Source organism: Geotrypetes seraphini, chromosome 4 (assembly GCF_902459505.1).
Source record: "Geotrypetes seraphini chromosome 4, aGeoSer1.1, whole genome shotgun sequence".
Taxonomy (NCBI): Eukaryota; Metazoa; Chordata; class Amphibia; order Gymnophiona; family Dermophiidae; genus Geotrypetes; species Geotrypetes seraphini.
The window spans coordinates 223127765-223148551 of NC_047087.1; the positions used below are offsets into that span (position 1 = coordinate 223127765).

General features: G+C 41.7%; 1 protein-coding gene across 10 annotated transcripts in view; it reads right to left on the reverse strand.

The window, feature by feature from the left end:
* Nucleotides 1-20787, reverse strand: part of ZMIZ1 (zinc finger MIZ-type containing 1) — a 1043290-nt gene that overhangs the window by 1014519 nt on the left and 7984 nt on the right. Inside the window, exon 1 of one of the 10 annotated variants that reach the window (XM_033942166.1) lies at nt 17311-17411. The exons of the other annotated variants lie outside the window; for them this stretch is intronic. The gene's annotated coding sequence lies outside the window, so the exon portion shown is untranslated. Of the gene's footprint in view, nt 1-17310; nt 17412-20787 lie in introns of those variants that run through there. 10 annotated transcript variants of the gene reach the window in all.

Genomic DNA, 20787 nt, shown 5'->3' on the forward strand with positions numbered 1-20787 from the left:
TAAGTGAGGTGGCGGTAGGCCACCTACATTCGCCTAACTAAAGTCTCTATTGTGAAAATTGAGGCCAAAATGGCTAATATCCCACAGGAAAAGTAACCAGCTGCTAAGTTAGTAAATAAGGCTAATATATCCCAAATGTAGGATGCAAAGTCAGATTGTAAAAGTCACCGGGCACATTTTATTGATTAGGGAATAAGGTAAAATAGTACCTGACAATGCAGTATGTGTTGGGTTGACTATTTTATCTTCTACGATGTACTGGTCAATACTGACATAATTGTTCACTCAACACACTGTGCCTTTTTTTATCTAAACACTCTTATGATGTCCTTTGGGAAATAGCATAGAAGGGCTGATGTTTCTTGCAGTTACTAGTCCATTAAACAATGCCTTCACTACAATAAAAACCAGAATGCTTTGGAATAGGAAGCAGAATAGCAATATAAAGCAACTAGGAAGAAAACTAATTTATAAACCAAAAGTTAAGAGGTTGTATTTACAACTTTTATGACCCATAGGTTTAAATAGTTTTTGTTGGGATAGTGGCTTACCTCAAAAAAAAATTTCTCTCAAAATATGCCCCAGGAATATTATCTTTTAGATCACAGGAGTCAAATTTTGAAAATGATTAGGGGTGCTGAACTCAAAACTCACAACAAAATTTCCCCCAACCCAGCAAAGAAAAATAAAATACATCTGGTGGTGCAGGACCAACCTGTATCTAAATTAGAGAATGACACGGTGACAAAATTCATCACCGTTCCCGTCCCTGCGGATAACCGCGGGAACCCATCTTCATGTCATTCTTTAAGGAGAGAGGGAAGAATCAGAGTATAATTTGGCACAACCACTGACCCGCAAGCTTTGCTTTGAAGAATGCCGGTGTAGGACTGAGGTTGAAATAGACACTAGAAAATGACATGGGATTATTTCCCACGGTTATCCGCGGGGACGGGAACGGTGATGAATTTTGTCACCGTGTCATTCTCTAATCTAAATGTCAAAAGCAAGGCATGTAATAGACAACTCAAAAGCTAAAGGTCCTGCCGCTTTCTTCTCCCCCACACAGCTCTCTCGCCATTCAGGCCATGTACAACACTTTTCTCCAACCAGTCCCTCAGCCCACCATCTATTCTACTATTTTCCTTCAAATTTTTTCACTTTCTTCCTTGCTCCTCCTTGTCCTTTTTCCCTCCCTCCCTACTCCCTCTGCACTTTTATTTTTTTCTCCTTTGGCACAGGCAAAATTTGATGTTTTATATTTAGGGAGTTTAATAGCTCTCTTCCTACTCCAATCCCTAAATCATTTTTTAGCCTGTTCTGTTTTTCATTTCCCTTTGATCCAGACTTCTATTTCCCTATGTATGGCATTAATTTTGGCCGTTATATGATGAGGTTTCTTCCACAGATACTCTGGGTTGGCTCCAAAGTACAAATCTCTGATTTTCCATTTTCAGACACAATGGTAGGGATTCTGGATGAAACATCTGCATCTACGTTAGAATAGCCTGGTTTGTAACAAACTTCAAAATTGAGTTCAGCCAGCTGAACAATCCATCACTGCTCTACCGCTCCTATATTTGCCGTTTCCAGATAGCAAAGTGGATTATGATCTGTTTGAACAGTAAACTTTCAGTACATTAAATAATCCTTAAATTTTTCTGTGGCAGCCCACTTTAATTCCAAGTGTTCTAATTTAAAAGGACTGTAATTTTTTTGCTATTTCATTCTGCGAGTCTCAGACCTTGACTGGGCATATACAGTACAATCACTCGCTCTTGAATATTTTGTACTTGACTCAAAATTGCACCAAGCCCACAGCACTTGCATCAGTTATTATAATGAATGATCAGACATTGGGAACATTTATCACTGGTGCTGATATTAGTTTTTGAATCAATGTCTCAAAGGCATGCTGGTATTCAGTGGGCCAATTAAATGGAAGTAGGACTTTATACTTTTTAGGTTTTCCAGTGAGTTTATGAAGTGGCATAGCAACCTGTGCGAAACCTGGTACAATTTTTCAGTAACAACTGGCGAAGCCCAAGAACATCTGTACTTCACATACTGTATTTTAGAATGGGCCAACTGGTAAGAGTGAGTCTTTTCAGGATCTAATGCAACACTCTCTTCAAAGACATGTCCCAAAAACTACCTTCTTGCATAGTAGTGTACGTTTGCTAGGTTTCAACTTTAATCCATTCTCCTTTAATTTCTGAAACACAATTCCAGGCACTCAAGATACTAATCAGATCCATCTGGGAATATCAATATATCATCCAAATATAACGACAGGAGTCTTTGGAAACTTGCTGGTGCACTACCTAAGCTGAAAGTCATGCATGTCTATTCGTAAAGGCCAAATGGTATTGTCACTGCGGTTTTTAGGATATCTTCTTCCTTCATAGCCAATTAGAAGTACCCTGAGGTTAAGTCAAAGGATGAAAACAAATTGGCTTTTCTCACAACATCCAAGCTTTCTTCTATTCTGGAAAGTGGGTACATATCTTTAATAGTGATGCTGCTTAATTTTTGGAACTCACAACAGAACCACAGCAGGTGATGCACAAGGACTAATACTCTTCCTGAGGATTCCCTGAGAAACTAGATCTTGGATAAGAGTCTTGAATTCTTGGAAAATATGTAGAATTGTTTAAAAGGATATCAATCCCATTTTGGATAACATTAGAGTAACCAATCTCTGTGTCAGAAACAGAAAATACTGACTTGTACTTTTTCAATAATCTTTCTAGAGCCTATTTCTGCCCTTCAGTTAAGCCATCCCTTGCAACCTTAACAGAATGTGATTAGAGTTTTCAGGTTGATGATCAGGGTTAGATTCAGCACTAGCCACATGTACCCGATGTTCTTCTGATGGATCAATTTTAAACTGTTACACTTCAGGAAATGTAATTTCTTCTGGACTAATAATCTCTACCACTCTAGCTCATGGTGAAAGTCAAACAGTATTCCTTCCAATATTAAGCACACATAAAGGTACTTTGTTAACATTTGCGAGTACATGGGCAACCATTATTGTTGAAGGCAAACTGACTGGATTGGAACAACAGCCACATGACAATTTCCAGTGGAACCCAATTTGTAACACTTTCCCACAAGTATTTTTTTTTTTCTGAAAAAGGTAATATATCCTGTTTACGCCTTTATTTCCAACAAGCTTGACAAATCCCAGGCTTTCAGTAGGTTTTTTTAATTCTTTCCTTTGTTGAACTTCAGCCCAAATTTGCCACAAAAATTTAGCTTCAGGATTCTTATCAAATGAGAGTTTTAACTCTGAAAAAATGTCATTCTAATAATTCTTGGGACAGTTGTAGACCCTTTTGATTCTATGGGCTCCTTTTATAAAGGTGCTCTAGCGTTTTTAGCGTATGCACCGGATTAGCGCACGCTAGCTGAAAAACTACCACCTGCTCAAGAGGAGGCGGTAGCGGCTAGCGCGCACAGCATTTTAGTGCACGCCATTCCATGCATTAAGGCCCTAATGCACCTTTGTAAAAGGAGCAGTATATCTTGTACTATGAAGATACACTTAGAAAAGAATGTTAGACCTAAACATTTGATATGTGCTTCAATTCCCTTGATAGGAATTCTCAACCCATTAGTTGCTATTAATTTTATCCAGTTAACTTGTTAGTTTTCCCACATGCTCAAAATGTGCCTCCAAAATTGTTGATATGTCAGATTCAGTGTCCAATATACATAAGGTTTTCACCCCACAAATTGTTACTTAAATAATTGGACTTTGCCCAAAAACATCACAATTGTTTTCTTCCACATGACCTCTGCCTGCTGCATTTACACTTCAGGTACTGAAGAATTTTCATTAGGAGTCTTTTCTTATAGAGCCATTTCCTGATTTTTCCATAGTTCTAGTTAAACCTAACGGGCCTTCTTCATGATCTTTCCCATCTTTCTATTACTCTACTCTCAGGAGTCCTTTCCCTTTCACTTATGCATTCTCGACTATAATGACCTGGTTCATTACACTTAAAACAGATTATTTCAGCCCTATTCCTTCTTCCTCTCTCAAATGGAGGTCTTCAGAAACTGAAGTTTGGCATGGGTTCCATCAAAAATAGTCTTCCAGATCTCTCTCCATTCTTTCAAGAGTCTTGGTCACATTCAGCAACGCTGAAGCCACTGTGCTACTTTGTTCTCCTCTGTTGAAGAATCCTGGGAGCAGACTTCTCTAACACTGGAACTTGAGTCTCTTCTGCCCATTTGACTGAAGCTGTAGCAAATCTGGAAAAAAAAACTTATTTCATCTCTCTATGCAAATCTACGTCTCTCAGGCCATTCACATATCTTTCTTTCAGGATCTTTTCTGTGTTTCCAGTATAAGAACTCTCTCGAGCTATTATCTTTGTTAGCTTGTCTTGTAAAGCATACAGTATGCTTAATCTCTGATGGATTGTTTATAGAATTGTTTACAATCATATAATTCTTTTAAATCTTTCAGCGATAGGCACTTGATCCCCATATACTTGGGTCAACAGTTCAAAGATGTCTTCTAAAGTGCTTGAGTCAGTGACTAACAAAATGATCTTTCACGATGTCTATCTGATCTTCAGGTGGAATCCTTAATATTTTTAGAGCAGCTGTAGTCCATTTTATGCATTCTTCCATAGTTAGAGCACCCTGTTTCACTGGTGCACCCGAAATAGTATGTGTAAAGTAGCAACTTGCATTGGAGCCATTGAATTTGAGCTCACCTCAGGCACTCTTACAATCTCCAGTGTTTTTTCAGCTAACCAGCCTAGCATTCCATGGCTGTGGGAGAAGCATTCTACTGCTCCTGGAATCATGCTTCTTGAATTCTTAGCTTCACATTTATAGCTTCAGGGACCAGACATAGACAGACCAGAGACTGAATATTGTGCAAAACTTACAAAAAACTCAATTTAAGAATTTGAATTTGGGACTTTAAGAATTCAAATCCTGTCATCGTGACACCAAAAATGTAAAATCTTATGGTGGTGATGTGATGTAATTACATCATAATTTAATTATCACAATTAAATGTATGAGATGTTATAATCACGGTCAGATGTTTCAATAGGTTTTCCCTTCAATTCACATCAACATAGAGGTTAAATATTATTAGCTCCTTGATCATCTGCCCTAAGTCAAGTGCAGGGCAGGATTAATTCAGCGAGGGCCCTTAAGCACACAAGTACACTGGGCCCTCTGCCCCGTCCCACCGCACCATGCACCCAGGCGTAAACAGGAAGCTGCGTCAGAAGAAAGCTTTGGGCAAGCAGCACCGCTTGCACAATTACAATTCCTGTTGCCTTTCTTATCCGCTTTTTTTGCTTGTATTACTTTCCGTTGATGGAGGGGGGGGGGTTTGGACCGCATTGTCAATCGGGGTGGGGCCCGTGTTGCCAATCGATGCTGGAGGGGCCCATCGCCATTTGGAAATAAACAATGTTGATGCCCTCCTTCATCGGGTCACCCTGACCATTTCGAGCCCTAGGCACGTGCCTACTTGGTCTATTGGTTAATCCTGCCCTGGTCAAGTGTCCCAGAAACTGCATCCTCTCTGCCATCCTCCAGGTACCACATCAGTGGTCAGAATGATCCAGGAGAAGAGGATCTAAACCAGAAGTCTCAAACTCAAACCCTTTGCAGGGCCACATTTTGGATTTGTAGGTACTTGGAGGGCCGCAGAAAAAAATAGTTAATGACTTATTAAAGAAATGAGAACTTTGCATGAGGTAAAATTTGTTATAGTTTATAAATCTTTCCTCAATTGTTTCTGATAATTTCAGCTATACACAGCTGAAAGCCACATGCAGAAAGTGAAAAACTATCAAAGTATCAACTGCAAGAGACAAGATTTTGGACCAACTATTTTGAAGCCCTCGGTATTATAAAGAATGATTCTTTATGGAAAGCTTGTGCCTTAAGTGTCCAGCGGTCGCGTCCGCAGCCACCTACCCTGTTTCCCCGATGATAAGGCAGGGCCATCAAATAAGACAGCCCCCCCTTTTTAGAAAAAAATGTAAAATAAGGCACCCCCCCGCAAATAAGCCACCCACCGATACCTGCGCTTACCCGAATCGGGTGGTACGGTGGGTGACTCCGTGTGGTCCCTCCGTCTACCGTATTTGCCTCCATGGCTGCGTGCCGCGCCTCGTCATGAAGTGAAGAGGAGGAAGTGACAGGACTGCAGCGCGCGCACGTGACTCCGCGCAAGAAAACACAGGCAGCTTCCCTCATCCCTCCCTAACGGAGACTGCAGGAGTTTGTTCACGGCCAGAACATCCAAAAGTGAGACACGCAGACAGGTTTCTTTTGCTGTGAGCAATACCACTTACTGTATATAAAGCCTGTTTAAAATGCATACGGTATATAAACAATGGTTTCACATTGTCAAGTCCCCTCTGATGCTGCACTACAGAATAGTCTCTTTACTGTGTTTCCCTGATGGAGAACATTGGGGACATTAAATGGTACAATATATGGTATGATGGATAAAGCTGGCCATACATGGTACGATTTTTCGGCCGACCGATTCTTCAGCCGACCGTTTTCTTCCTCCAACGAATGCATTGCGAACGTACCTATCGCGAACGTAATAAAATTCTGTTTTTTTTCAACAATAACTGTGTACTGTAGTCTTCTTCATGGGTAAATAAGGCATCCCCCCGAAAATAAGCCCTAGAGCATATTTTGGCCTTCCAAAAAAAATAAGACAGTGTCTTACCATCGGGGAAACAGGGTACATCTCTCACCTCCTCCAGTACCGGACATACGCACAAGCTGCACTGCCTCCAGTGGTTACCTTACATTCTGGAACGTTGCCCGACTCACTGCTGAAACCTCACACAAGTGCTTTCCTGCGTCTGCACACGATTTGACTCCACTTCACAATCGCGTACAGATGCAGGAAAGCGCTTGCGTGAGGTTACAGCGATTGCCGGAAGTGACCATAGGCACTTAAGGCACAAGTTTTCCATAAAGAATCATTCTTTATAATACCAAGGGCCTCAAAATAGTACTTGGCAGGCCACGATTTTGAGACCACTTATCTAAACCCATCCTTCTCTCCATATTAGCTCTGCAGAGATATCACTGCAGCCTTCTCCTAGTGGCTCAGAATCCAAAAAGCATCCCATCATACTCCATACCATTTAAGCTAATTGATTTAATTTAGGTTAGGTGCAGATTTTAGTTAGGCATCGCAAGGCGGCCTCAATTACAGTGCTTAGCACTGCCCTAAGTAGGGTGCCCTTTATAGAATCTGGACCTATGGATCCGATATTCAGCCACCTAGAGTCAGCCCAGATAACTCCCATGGTTGCTACTGACCACAGATATTCAATGCCAGGCCATTTTGGGTGACTGGCATTGAATATCTGGGGGGCTTGGGTTGCTAAAATGTTGACCGGCTAAGTCAATAAATATTCAACACTGACCAGTTATGTTTATTGCAGCCAAAGACAGGACTGCTATTTATGAGGTGCAATTTGGCTGCTAAACTTAGCCATTCAGCGCTAAAAATAGCCAGTTAACTTTTAGCTGCTGTGAATATTCAGCAGAGATTACCGGTTATCTCATGCTGATTATTTGCATTTAAAACCATAAGAATTGCCATACCGGGACAATTAAGTGCTATTTAACAATTCAGCGCTATGTCTGGCTTGTTAAAACAGTGTTGGATTTTGGTTGGAATGTGACATTGAAAAGCTTACTGAAGTGTGGAGAAATAGGTTGAGCTGGTTTAAGAGGGAATGGACAGCCATTTTATATGGCACTAATTTTTTAGCCCGTTACATTAACGGGTGCTACAATAGATGTGTAGACTTAGGCTTTTCTTTTCTTTCTCTCTTTTTCTGTCTCTCCCCCCTGTCCAGCAGCACCCCTTTCCTGCTCCCCCTATCCAGCAGTAGCCCTTCTCCCTTCCTTTTACCTCCCCTCTGTCCAGCAGCACCCCTTTCCTGCTCCCCTTGTCCAGAAGTAGCCCTTCTCCCTTCCTTTTACCTACCCATTTTCAGGCTCCCATTTCCCCTTTTACCTTCTCTATTTCCATCTGGTGCTGGTGGGATTCGGGCTCCGGGGGAGTTGACTTCTGCATCGGGTGCAGACGCACTCTGGTGCAGGGCCTCTGCCGGGCTGCGCAGAGCCGGTTTGCCCACACTGCGTCTGTATCCAGTACTGGGACACGGGAGGAGTGGGTTGTGTCTCGGAGCCAACAGTATAGCACCGTGGCCTTTGACTGGCTCCGGCTACTCTCCCACGTGCGCAGGTGCTTCAGCGGGCCTTTTGCGGGGGTAGGGCAGGGACCCATGCAGTTGGCAGCGTGATGCTGAGGGCAATGGGGAAGCCGCTGCAGGCAGAGTTCAACTCTACTGCGCAGGCTGTGACACGGAGCCACGGATCAGGGATCACGGCCGCACGGAGTTTCAACTGCCCATGCGCACTAAGGGTTTTATTATAGCGGATGTGTCTCTCAGAGGTCAAGACAAAATAAAGGGGGAAGGCAGGGACTCAAACTGAAAACAAGAAGGTAACAAAATTGCAATTTAAAGCAATGCTTAGAAGATAAATGTGGAGATCATATTCAGGTGTTACCAAGTATTTAAAAAAAAACCTGGTATTTAGTTTTGGCTGTTACCGAGATGGAATTTGTGGTGTTAACTATAATTGTACAGTTTATCTATTAAATTAAAGAAAATAAAAAATAAAACCCAGAATGGCTATGTTTCAGTGCCTGCTTCAGGAGTACACAGTTTCCAATGACAAATAAAATAATTTATAATTTCATAAAAACTCTATCAACAAAATGACAAAACATTTAAGCACTACATTGCGTCTCTTTTGAAGGTGCTGGATATGCCAATCTCTCTCAAGAGTACTCATTATGGATATCTTGAAACCTGACCTGTTGCGACACTCAAGGAGTTTACTTGGACAAGCCTGCTTCGATACTTTTAAATTTCCACACATCCCTGATTCACATAATGCAAATACAGATAGTTTAAGATATTTTCAGCTATAATTTCTCACTCTAAGTCAAACAATTCAGGAAAACATCTAATTGGAATATTGCCAAAACTCACTCTACTTTCACTTCCTCATTTTTCCCAGGACCTGAGAAAAGAAAAACACACTCACAGGTAAAGATATTTACCTTGGGTTTCATATTTCAAATTAGAATAGAAAAAAATGTCTCTCTTCCATTTGAGATGGTCACTGACAATAGTCAGAACACAATGATATACCGATTTTCCTTATCCAAATTCAATCTGGATTCTATCAGGCCAAAGAGCGAGACTTTAAGCAGCAATGTCAATTTACAATGGAAATTAACTGTATACTTTGGAGGAAATGCAGGAGAGGGGGAGATATGATAGATGTTTAAATACCTATGTAATATAAATGTGCATGAGTCGAGTCTTTTTCATTTGAAAGGAAACTCTGCAATGAGAGGGAATAGGATGAAGTTAAGAGGTGATAGGCTCCGGAGTAATCTGAGGAAATACATTTTTATGGAAAGGGTGGTAGATGCGTGGAAGTCTCCCGGAAGAGGTGTTGGAAACAGAAACTGTGTCTAAATTCAAGAGGACCTGGGATAGGCACTTGGGATCTCTTAGAGAGAAAAAGAGATGGGCAGACTAGATGGGCCATTTATCCTTTATCTGTTTCTATGTCACATCATGTGAAATTTAGCCTAGAGAACTACCTCCAATGTAGCTACACATGACATACAATAGACATACAATATTCACATAGGATCCAGCAGACATCCTTTTTTTCTCTTCTGAGCTACCAAATCTCATTAAGTAACAAGGAATTTTTTGCACTCAGAAAATAGTTGAGCTCTGGAACACATTGCCAGAGGTTGTGGTAAGAGCGGATAGCATAGCTGGTTTTAAGAACAAGTTCCTGGAGAAAAAGTCCATAGTCTGTTATTGAGAAAGACTATGGGGAAGCCACTTCTTGCCCTGGATCGATAGCTACTCCTTTGGTTTGGGCCAGGTACTAGGGACCTGGATTGGCCACCATGAGAACAGGGCTACTGGGCTTCATGGACCATTGGTCTGACCTAGTAAGGCTGTTCTTATGTTGCTACAAAACCTTCCAGCAAATAAAGATCCTTCAAAGGATTCAGGAAACCTTTTTATATAGTAACAGTAAATGATGGCAGATAAAGACCTGAACAGTCCTCTCAGTCTGTCCACTAGCAACACATATTATAAATTCATGATTAAAATTGTCTTTTTTTTCTTTGATATTTCAGGGGCATAGACCATAGAAGTTCGCCCAGCACTATCCTTAGGTTCCAACTTCTGAAGTTACTATTGAAAGTTCACTCCATTCCATCCAAACCATCCATTTGTTTTCCTAAAACAAAGCAATCACTCTGTTGCAAGTTCTACAGAATTCCCAACGTGTGGTCTAATCAGAGGACAATATTTGCCCATTTATGGGAAAAATGAGTAGACTCTGCATTCTAATTTTATATTTTTATAAAGTAAAGAAAAAAAATAATGTCTGTCTGGGTCAAATCAAAGGTCCATTAAGTTCAGCATCTTGGCCGACACTGGGCAATCCTGGTCAGAAGTACCTGGCAAGAGCTCAAGGAATAGACTTAATCTTTGCTCATACCCAGGAATTAATCAGAACCATTTTAAGTCTATGTGACTAATAATGGTTTTACAGACTATGCCTCTAGGAATTTGTCTAAACCTTTTTTTGAACTCAGCTATGTTAAACTGCTTTCACCACATCCTCTGGCAACAAATCCCACAGTTTAGGTAAAAAGGTAGCAGTGCTAGGTGGATTCTTGGGTATATCAAGTTTTCAACCTTTTTTTTTTTCCTGCTTCCTCTTTTGAAACATGCATTCAATATACTTCAATTTTATCCCTCATCCACTTTTTCTATATTATCGATTATCTAACAATCTGTCAGTCCCGATTACATTGGATAATCAAGACTCTACTATAATGTAAACTGTCTAGATTAGTTGGACAGATTGTTAATTTTTAGACTAACAGAATGAAAATCCCCTTCTTGGATGCCACTTTAAGTTACTGGCCAAATAAGAAGGGTCAAAACCTCGAAAAGGGGGGAGAGGGGGAGAGAAAGGAATGGGACTTGTATACTGCCTTTTTGTGGCTACACTTTAAAAATGGCGGTCAATGGAGGATTAAGTGACTTGCCCAGGGTCACAAGGAGCAGCTCTACCACTCTACCATGAGCTGGTGTAGCAAAAGTCCAATATTTGCCCATCTAGTATTCCCAGTGTCCATCATGAGGCCATATTTTAAAGGATCACGAGTCTCTATATGCTCCTGACTGAGGAACTTGCTTAAAGAGAACTGCAGTGGTCCAACTGCAGACTTATTGCTACTGATCTGTTAACTGTCATAAAAATCAAATACGGTGCATGAGCATTAGAAGGCAACCATTGCAATACCAGTGTTTAAACCAGCATAAGGCTTCAAAGGTGATCTGGGAAACAACACACCAGTGGGCCAGATATCAGCGTTGAGTATGGCAGAAGATATCCTGAAAACCAAAATTACATGCCATATTTATATAGACATGGCTTTTGAACAGAGGGGAGATGACATGGATTTAGCAAAAGGAATGACTGTATTGTCAGTGTTAGATTTTTTTGTTGATATGGGTGAGTTGATATGGGTGAGTTTGTTGATGTGGAGGAGCATTTTCGATATGACGTCTAAATCAGTTTAGAAGTTTTACAGAACACGCATAAAAATCCAATACCAAACATGCCTATTTTCAAAATTGCAAAACATTGTGGGTTTTTTTTGAAAATAGTTGCGTTTGTGCTCTGTGTAGCTATCATTTTGAACCATTTTCGAAAAAAACTACATGACCCGGATTGGCTACCACATTCCAGTTGTACAACTGAAACAACTTGATTCTTCATATGGTAATGTTTGAATCAGCTAAGTTACAGTGATTGGACACACGTGGGCTCTAATTATGGGCCTGGTCAAGTTCGTTTTTAAAAACAGAGCTAACTTTGGCTTGCCATGACAAAAGGTATAAAGACATACAATTCTATTAATTACTTTTTCTTTATTTCTTTATTTGTTCTTTCAGCATAACTATATCTTATATTTGTGTAGATCTATGAAACAGACTCCTACTGGAATGTTGTTTATTCTAAACATAACAACATCCTAAATTGCTCTGCTGGGATGTCTATGTGGCCAGTCTACTAAGAATGCTGGCCCTCCTTCATCCCAATGGTTTGTTCGGTACATTTTTTATATAATATAAGAATCGCCATGATGGGACAGACCTAAGGTCCATCAAGCCCAGAATCCTGTTTCCAATAGTAGCCAAGTCATGTAGTTTTTTCGAAAATGGTACAAAATGATAGCTACACAGAGCACAAGCACATCTATCTGCCAAAAAAAAAAAAAAAATGTTTTGCAATTTTGAAAATAGGCATGTTTGGTATCAAATTTTTTTGTGTGTGTTCTGTAAAACTTCTAAACTCTGATTTAGACATCATATCGAAAATGCCCCTCCACATCAACACACACACACACACAAAAATATCTAACATTGACCCAGGGCACAAGGCAGAGAGAGAGAGTGGGACAGAAGCAGAAATGTTGGATATGGCAGTGGAAGGGAAGATACAGAGATGGAAGATGAATGGCGAGCATGAGGAAAGAAGAAAATGTCAAATGGGCAGAAGACCCTGGTGAGTGACTTAACAGAAGACAAACAGAAACCAGAGCCTGGGACCAATATGATTTGAATAATAAAATGACCAGGCAACAAAAGGTAGAAAAAATAATTTTATTTTCTGATTGCAATATGTCAGATTTGAAATGGGTATCCTGCCATTGCTGGTGTTAGACAACGAGCTTGAGCTAGGACCAAACAGAGAAAGAAAAATTATTTTATTTTGTTTATACCACAGCATCGGCCTGGGCAAAGGAGGCTGGGGTGGGTGAAGAGACTACAAAAATAAACCCACCAGGCAGTTTGAAAAATAGTGCCCGATTGGGCAGGAAAAGTGAATCAAATCGAAAAATCAATACAATAGGCCAAATCAAATCAAAAAAGTTTCCCCTGAATCGGGCAGGAGTACTCCAAACCATCCCTCAAAATTTGGCAGCCATGGGTAAACCCCCCTCCACACACACAAAAAAACAAACAAACAAACAAACAAACACCCAGCCAAGAAATGCCACTGTGGTACCTAAGAGGACTTTAAAAGAACTGCAAAGGTCTCTCTAGCTAAGACTGGGGAAATCCACCGATTGTGATGATTTTAAGGTTACTTCACAAATATAGCCTACATGTGTATAGGAGTTTTTGTGATCTGGTAAAACCTTTTTGGACTTAATAGTAAGTGATGTTCTCTACTTGTTTTTAAACCACACACATCACACTGCTCGACAGGGTCCAAAAAAGAGCGACTAAGATGGTTAAGGGGCTGGAGGAGTTGCCGTACAGCGAAAGATTAGAGAAACTGGGCCTCTTCTCCCTTGAACAGAGGAGATTGAGAGGGGACATGATCGAAACATTCAAAGTGCTGAAGGGTATAAACTTAGTAGATAAGGACAGGTTGTTCACCCTCTCCAAGGTGAGAAGAACGAGAGGGCACTCTCTAAAGTTGAAAGGGGATAGATTCCGTATGAATGTAAGGAAGTTCTTCTTCACCCAGAGAGTGGTGGAAAACTGGAACGTTCTTCTGGAGTCTGTCATAGGGGAAAACACCCTCCAGGGATTCAAGACAAAGTTAGACAAGTTTGTGCTGAACCGGAACGTACGCAGGTAGGGCTAGTTTCAGTTAGGGCGCTGGGCTTTGACCGGAGGGCCACCGTGTGAGCGGACTGCTGGGCATGATGGACCACTGGTCTGACCCAGCAGCGGCAATTCTTATGTTCTTATGCTAACATCATCTGTCACTGTGGTGACAGCATTGTGTAATTGGGATGTTACAGCAGCAGGTAAGTGAGACTTGTGACGATGAAGGGAAAGATGTAGTTTTGAATGCGTTTCGACACAAATATGATTTATTTTAATTACTTTTGTTCAATTTAAATATCTAATTTTTATTTGATGCAGGCAATCACCAAAACATGGCCATGTTAGATTTGGTTGATGACTGAATACATTTCCTGTTGTCATTCTAATGTCTTTTTAGAACGTAAGAACATCCGAGTCACCATACCGGAAAAGACCAAAGGTCCATCAAGCCCAGCCAATCTAAATCACAAGTACTTGGCAAGATCCCAAAAGAGTGATATAGATTTTATGCTGCTTATCCTAGGAATAATTCTTTGGTCGTCTGCATTTGAGCCATCTTTCAATATTTATAGTATATATAAAGAGAATCTCACTCTTTACCCCAAAACAGTTCACTCCAACTTAAATAGTATAGTAGCGCTAGATAATATATCAATGGCTGGTTATACTAGGAGAAGCTATGCTGTAATGTCCAGTTCCCCCGACTTGAGAAAGTTCGGCGAAATGCGTCGGGAAGGGGAATGGACTTTGAATAAGCTAAGTCTATTATTTATATATTTATATAAAATAATTGAAATAAGTAAATAGTTGGGAAATAGTACTTGGAATCATGAAGAATCCCACCACCTGTATCTATTGATAAGGGTGGATATCTGAATTCCTAAGATGTACTGTTGTAAAGAAACTGGACTAAGAAAGAATTTATAAAACATTGATATATTATCTAGCGCTACTATACTATCTAAGTTGGAGTATCCTAGGAATAAGCAGTGGATTCTCTCAAGTCCATCTTAGCAATGGCTTATGGATAATTCCTTTAGGAAATTATCCAGACCTTTTGAAAACCTGCTAAGCTGACTGCTATCACCACATTCTCTGGCAACAAATTCTAGAGTTTAATTACAATTGAGTGAAGATAAATTTTCTCTGGTTTGTTTTAAATTTATTACTTAATAGCTCCATTGTATGTCCCCTTGTTCTAGTAGTTTGGGAGAGCAAACAAGCGACTTGCATCTACCCATTCCACTCCACTTAATATTTTACAGACTTCTAACTTATTTCCCCTGAGCCACCTCTTCTCCAAGCTGAAGAACCATAGCTGCTTTAGCCTTTCCTCATAGGGAAGTTCTCCCATCCCCTTTATTATTTTCATTTCCCTTCTATGTATCTATTCTAATTCTGCAATAACTATTTTAAGATGCAGTGACCAGAATTGCATGCAGTATTTGAGGTGCAGTCATACTATGGGGTGATACAAGGGCATTATAACATTCTCAACTTTGTTTTCCATTCCTTATGTCCTATTTGCTTTATAAGCTGCTGCTACACACTGAGCAGAGGATTTCAATGTTTCATGATAGCATCTAGATCAGAGCTGCCCAAGTCTGGTCCTCAAGATCTACTGGCAGGCCAGGTTTTCAGGATATCCACAATGAATATGCATGAGAGAGATTTGCCTGCACGGCCTTCTTGGTATGCAAATCTCTCTCTCATGCATATTCATTGTGGCTATCCTGAAAACCTGGCCTGCTAGTAGATCTCGAGGACTGGACTTGGGCAGCCCTGATTTAGATCCTTTTCCTAGGTGATGAACCTAATGTGGAACTTTGCCATCACTTAGCGATAGTTTGGGTTCCTCTTTCCCAAATGCATCACTTTGCTCTTGCTCACATTAAATATCATCTACCATTTTGATATCCAGTCTCTCAGTCTCGCAAGGTCCTCTTGCAATTTTTCACAATCCTCTTGTGATTTAGCAACTTTGAGTCATCAGCAAATTTAATTACCTCACTAGTTATTCCCACCTCTGGTTCATTTATAAATAAGTTAAAAAGCAACAGTTCTGTCACAGACTTCTGTTGTTTATTTTCCTTGTTGCTCTTCTAAACCAAGGTATCATTTGACTACGAGAAAGATGGATATTACAAAGTACAAGCAAATCCTAGAGAAAATCTGTTCTAATTTGCCACAGGCCTAGGACTAGGGAGAGGCTTCACTTTTCAATAGGACAATGATCCTAAGCAGAAATCAAAAGCAGTGATTGAATGGCTTAGCAAGAAGAAGCTCAGTGCCATCAAGTGGCCCCAATAAAGCCTAAACCCAAATCCAACAGATAATCTGTAGCAAAACTTGAAGACTCCAGTCCATAATATCCAGCCAACTTAAAAAAAAGCCTGGGCTAAAACTGCACCATCCAGCTGTGCAAAGTTGAGAGACGCTTATTCTGAAAGGCTTATGGCTGTTATTGCTTTCTGCCAAATACTAAGTCAAAGGGTACGATGACAATGATTTATTTTTTTTTTTTTTTTTTGTAAATTATCTTTATTGACAACTGCAAAGGAACACACAACCACGAGTGAAACAATCAGAAAACAGAGCATCCAGAAACAGTACATGATATCAGAACAACAATATTTCTATAAATTGTCCTTTCATGTTAAGGGTTCCTCTTACAAAGGTGCGCTAGCGTTTTTAGCGCTATAGCGTGTGCTCTCTGAAAAACTACTGCCTGCTCAAGAGGAGGCGGTAGCGGCTAGCATGCGCGGCATTTTAGCGTGCGCTAAGGCCCTAACGCACCTTTGTAAAAGGAGCCCTAAAGTTGTGTAGATCACTGAAACAAACTCCTATTTTAAAAGGTTTGATTTGCAATTATCTGTCAGACAGCAGACTGTGAATAATATATACAGGGGTGTGAAGATTTCTATAAATATGGGGGAGGACGCAAGCTGTGGAGCAATGCCAATGGGATTCCCTGAAACTGGTGTTGGAACAGCATGAATTTCTACGGAGGTGACTTTATTCCACTTTTTGGGGGGGCTCCTTTTACAAAGGTGCGTTAGGGCCTTAACCCGCGGCATAGCGTGCGCTAAATTGCCGCGCACGCTAGACCTTAATGCCAGCATTGAGCCGGTGCTATTCTAGAAGCGTGCCGCGCACGGTAATATTGTGCGTGCGCTAAAAACGCGAACGCACCTTAGGGCTCCTTTTACGAAGCCGCGCCAGCGGTTTTAGCGCACGCACCGGATTAGCGCGCACTAGCCGAAAATCTACCGCCTGCTCAAAAGGAGGCGGTAGCGGCTAGCGCACGCGGCAATTTAGCGTGCGCTATTCTGCGCGTTAAGGCCCTAGCGCAGCTTTGTAAAAAGGAGCCCTTTGGTTTTTAATTCATTTTTAAAAGGGGGGGGGGATATTCACAGTTGATTACTGTATTTGTGATTTTTTTGCATAAAAGTCACTTTCTTTGCATGCGACCCAGTGTACTTTAAATCAGATATTTACATAATAGTGCTGCTTTGTCCTCCAATTTCTGACATACCTGCATAGAACCAGGGCTGTGGAGACTGTACACCAAACCTTCAATTCCAACTCCTCTGTTTCTCTACTGTTTAACTCTGACTCCAGCTCCTGCCGATACAGTATTAGACTTCATTTTTCTCCTTATGAGTTTGCAGCCTGGATGTGGCTCAGCCTTTTCTGACTGAAGCATGAGGTAGATAACGGCGAAATACAAACATTATGTCAGGTGCGGCAAATACCACTTAGGGCTCCTTTTACTAAGGTGCGCTAGCATTTTTAGCGCGTGCACAAAACAACCGCGCGGTACACTTCTAGAATAATGCCAGCTCAATGCTGGCGTTAAGGTCTAGCATGCACGGCAATTTAGAACGTGCTATTCCGTGCGTTAAGGCCCCGCGGGCTAGACGCTAATGCCAGCATTGAGTGATTTTCAAGAGCAATGAGATACAAGGTAATATTTTAATATTCACACAACTGCTAATGCAGTTGGATCCTCTGCTCCAGGATCGATGTAGAGCCCTAGCAGCTCTCTCATTAGTACTAGAAGTGTAAACTAACCTGCAGTAGTCACAAAACCTGAAGGGTCAAAGTACAATTTGCAGGAATCAGTGGACACAAACTCCTTGCTCTGAAATGACTAATACTTAACTTAGAAAAAAAAAATAGATTGACTCCTGGCCAAAGTAGGCAAACAGACCAATAATGTTTCCTTTTGGACACAAACCAGGAGAAGCCCTTTACTATAGAACATATGCCCTGCTGTTATTACATTTCTGAATGCACCATTTCAATCGTGTAGCAAAGGTCTAGCAGAAACTGCACAGCAGTTCTTCACAGAGGATAGAACACCTATTACATCCAAATTAATAGCCTATAAAAACTGACGTCAAAGCACAAATTAATAGATTTTACATCAAAATAATAGGAAAGAAGAAGAACAGGTGAAACTTTAACATGGACATTTCCCCCAAGGAAACTCCTTATGAGTTTGCAGCCTGGATGTGGCTCAGCCTTTTCTGACTGAAGCATGAGGTAGATAACGGCGAAATACAAACATTATGTCAGGTGCGGAGGGTAAAATAATGGAATCATTACTGTATATAACACATGATGGGACAGTATCCAGGGTTAGAACCTTGAGGATTACTACACACGTTTCAAACTTCTGCTAATTTATTTATAAAACTTTTATGGGTCACCTATAATTGTTTACAAAAAATACACCAGTAAATAACAAAAAAAAAAAATAGAAATAAAAATTCACACCACCCAAGAAACTGCAGCAAGTCAGACTTTATCGTCCACCACCAAACCTACCAGATCTATTTTTCCTCAAAACTTCCAATATCTAGTGATATGGAATCCATAATAATAAAAGGCTAAGCGCGCATGCGCTGTTGAAAATCCGTGAGTCCTGGTGGCGTGAGCTGTGCTTCTGTGCCAGTGCTCACGGCGCCTGCGCTAGCGCGTGTGCCAGCGACTGCTCCCTCCCACTGCCGGTCCTCTTCAAAGCGGCCTGCTGAGGTTCGCCAGCCACTGTAGCGAACCTTGCAGGCCGCTCTAGCAAGTCTAGGGAGGCGAAGGCGGGAAGGAGGCTGCAATCAGCAGCAGCTGCTGCTACTCCTCCAGCCGCCTAGCTCCTCTCCGCCGGCCCCGGCTGGCAGCCCCCTCTGCCCAGTCCTCAAAGGAGAAGGAGCGGATGAAGCAGAGAGACTGTGCAAAGGGAAACAAGGGGGTTGACGGGACGGGAAGGGAAAAGGGAGGGGGAGGAAGCCGAGGAATCTCTAGCACCCGTTAATGTAACGGGCTTAAAGACTAGTTCTACAATAAAAGTACAGTACTACAGGGGGGGGGGGGGAACCCTCACTTTTTTTTTTTTTAGGTTTATTTATATCCTGCCCTTACCCAAGGCGGGTTACAAGTGGAAATAACGAACCATGAAATGACATGAAGTTAGTGACTTAACAGGGAAATGCCAACAGAACCTCGCACACATCACCCAAAATGCACTTGATTTTTAAATTCTATGTGGGCCTTGACTGGTAAACAATAATAATAATAACTTTATTCTTGTATACCGCCATACCCAGTGAGTTCTAGGCGGTTCACATTAATTTAAACAAAGTTACATGCAGTTAAGTATTAATTGAACAGATTTACATAGAGTTAAGTATTAAATTGAACAGGGATACAGGCAACGAAGTGGATGAAATTGGGGAGCAGGATAGAGTGGATCGAGGGGGTGGGGGTGGAGCGTAAAGGGGGAGGGAGAAGGATGGGGTTCTTTGAGGAGGGGGCAATTAAATGTCCTGGCGTTGGAAGAGGTGTGTTTTGAGTAATTTTCTAAAACTGAGGTAGGTTGAAGTAATGATGATACGACTGGCCATCCTGGAAAGTCAAACACCATGGAACTCAGGCACAGCCTGGGACAGAAATTCAATATAGGGCTTCATTTGCATAAATTAGGAGGGGGCTTAACATGCGGAAGCCATTTGGGAAACACACAGCCACCCAAGCATAGGGCCAGCCCAGTTGAAGCCAATCACTTCTACCTCAGTTGCAACTTGATCTCAGTAGGATACCAAAGTGCAGACCATTACACTAGCCCTGTACACTAGTATATGCCCTGTACATTAGTATATGCATTTGTTACATTATCATTTTTTTTTTCTTAAAATGACAATTTTTAAATTATTCAAAACAAAAATTTCTACTGTTCTCCAAGAACAACAGAAGTACGAGGGGCCGCTGAAAAGTTCTCAGCCCAGCCAACAAATCTGGGGTAGTCTCCATCGAGGGCTATACACTTAGACCAGCAATTTTCCACTTTTTTCATTCTATATTTTTCCGATGGAACGAAAATGTGGGGAAAAAAAAATCACTGGATTAAATGTATATATCTTTCGATGAAGACTGCCCCAACTTTGTTGGTTGGGCTGAAGACTTTTCAGTGACCCCCTCATAGGAGGGTCCTTTTATTAAGAAGGTGCACTAATCTTTAGCACACTCTAAATCAATTAGTGCACGCTAAATCAGTTAGTGTGCCTTAGTAAAAGGACCTCATAGCTACATGACAAAAGGATGTCTACGATAGAGGATCCTGGCAGGGATGGGTGGGGACGGAGAGGATCCTGGCGGGGACGGAGAGGATCCTGGCAGGGACGGGTGGGGACAGAGAGGATCCTGGCGGGGACGGAGAGGATCCTGGCGGGGACAGGTGGGGATCCTGGCGGGGACGGGTGGGGACGGAGAGGATCCTGGCGGGGACGGGTGGGGACGGAGAGGATCCTGGTGGGGACGGAGAGGATCCTGGCGGGGACGGGTGGGGACGGAGAGGATCCTGGTGGGGACGGAGAGGATCTTGACGGGGACGGAGAGGATCCTGACGGGAACGGGTGGGGACGGAGAGGATCCTGGTGGGGACGGGTGGGGACGGAGAGGATCCTGGCGGGGACGGGTGGGGACGGAGAGGATCCTGGCGGGGATGGGTGGGGAC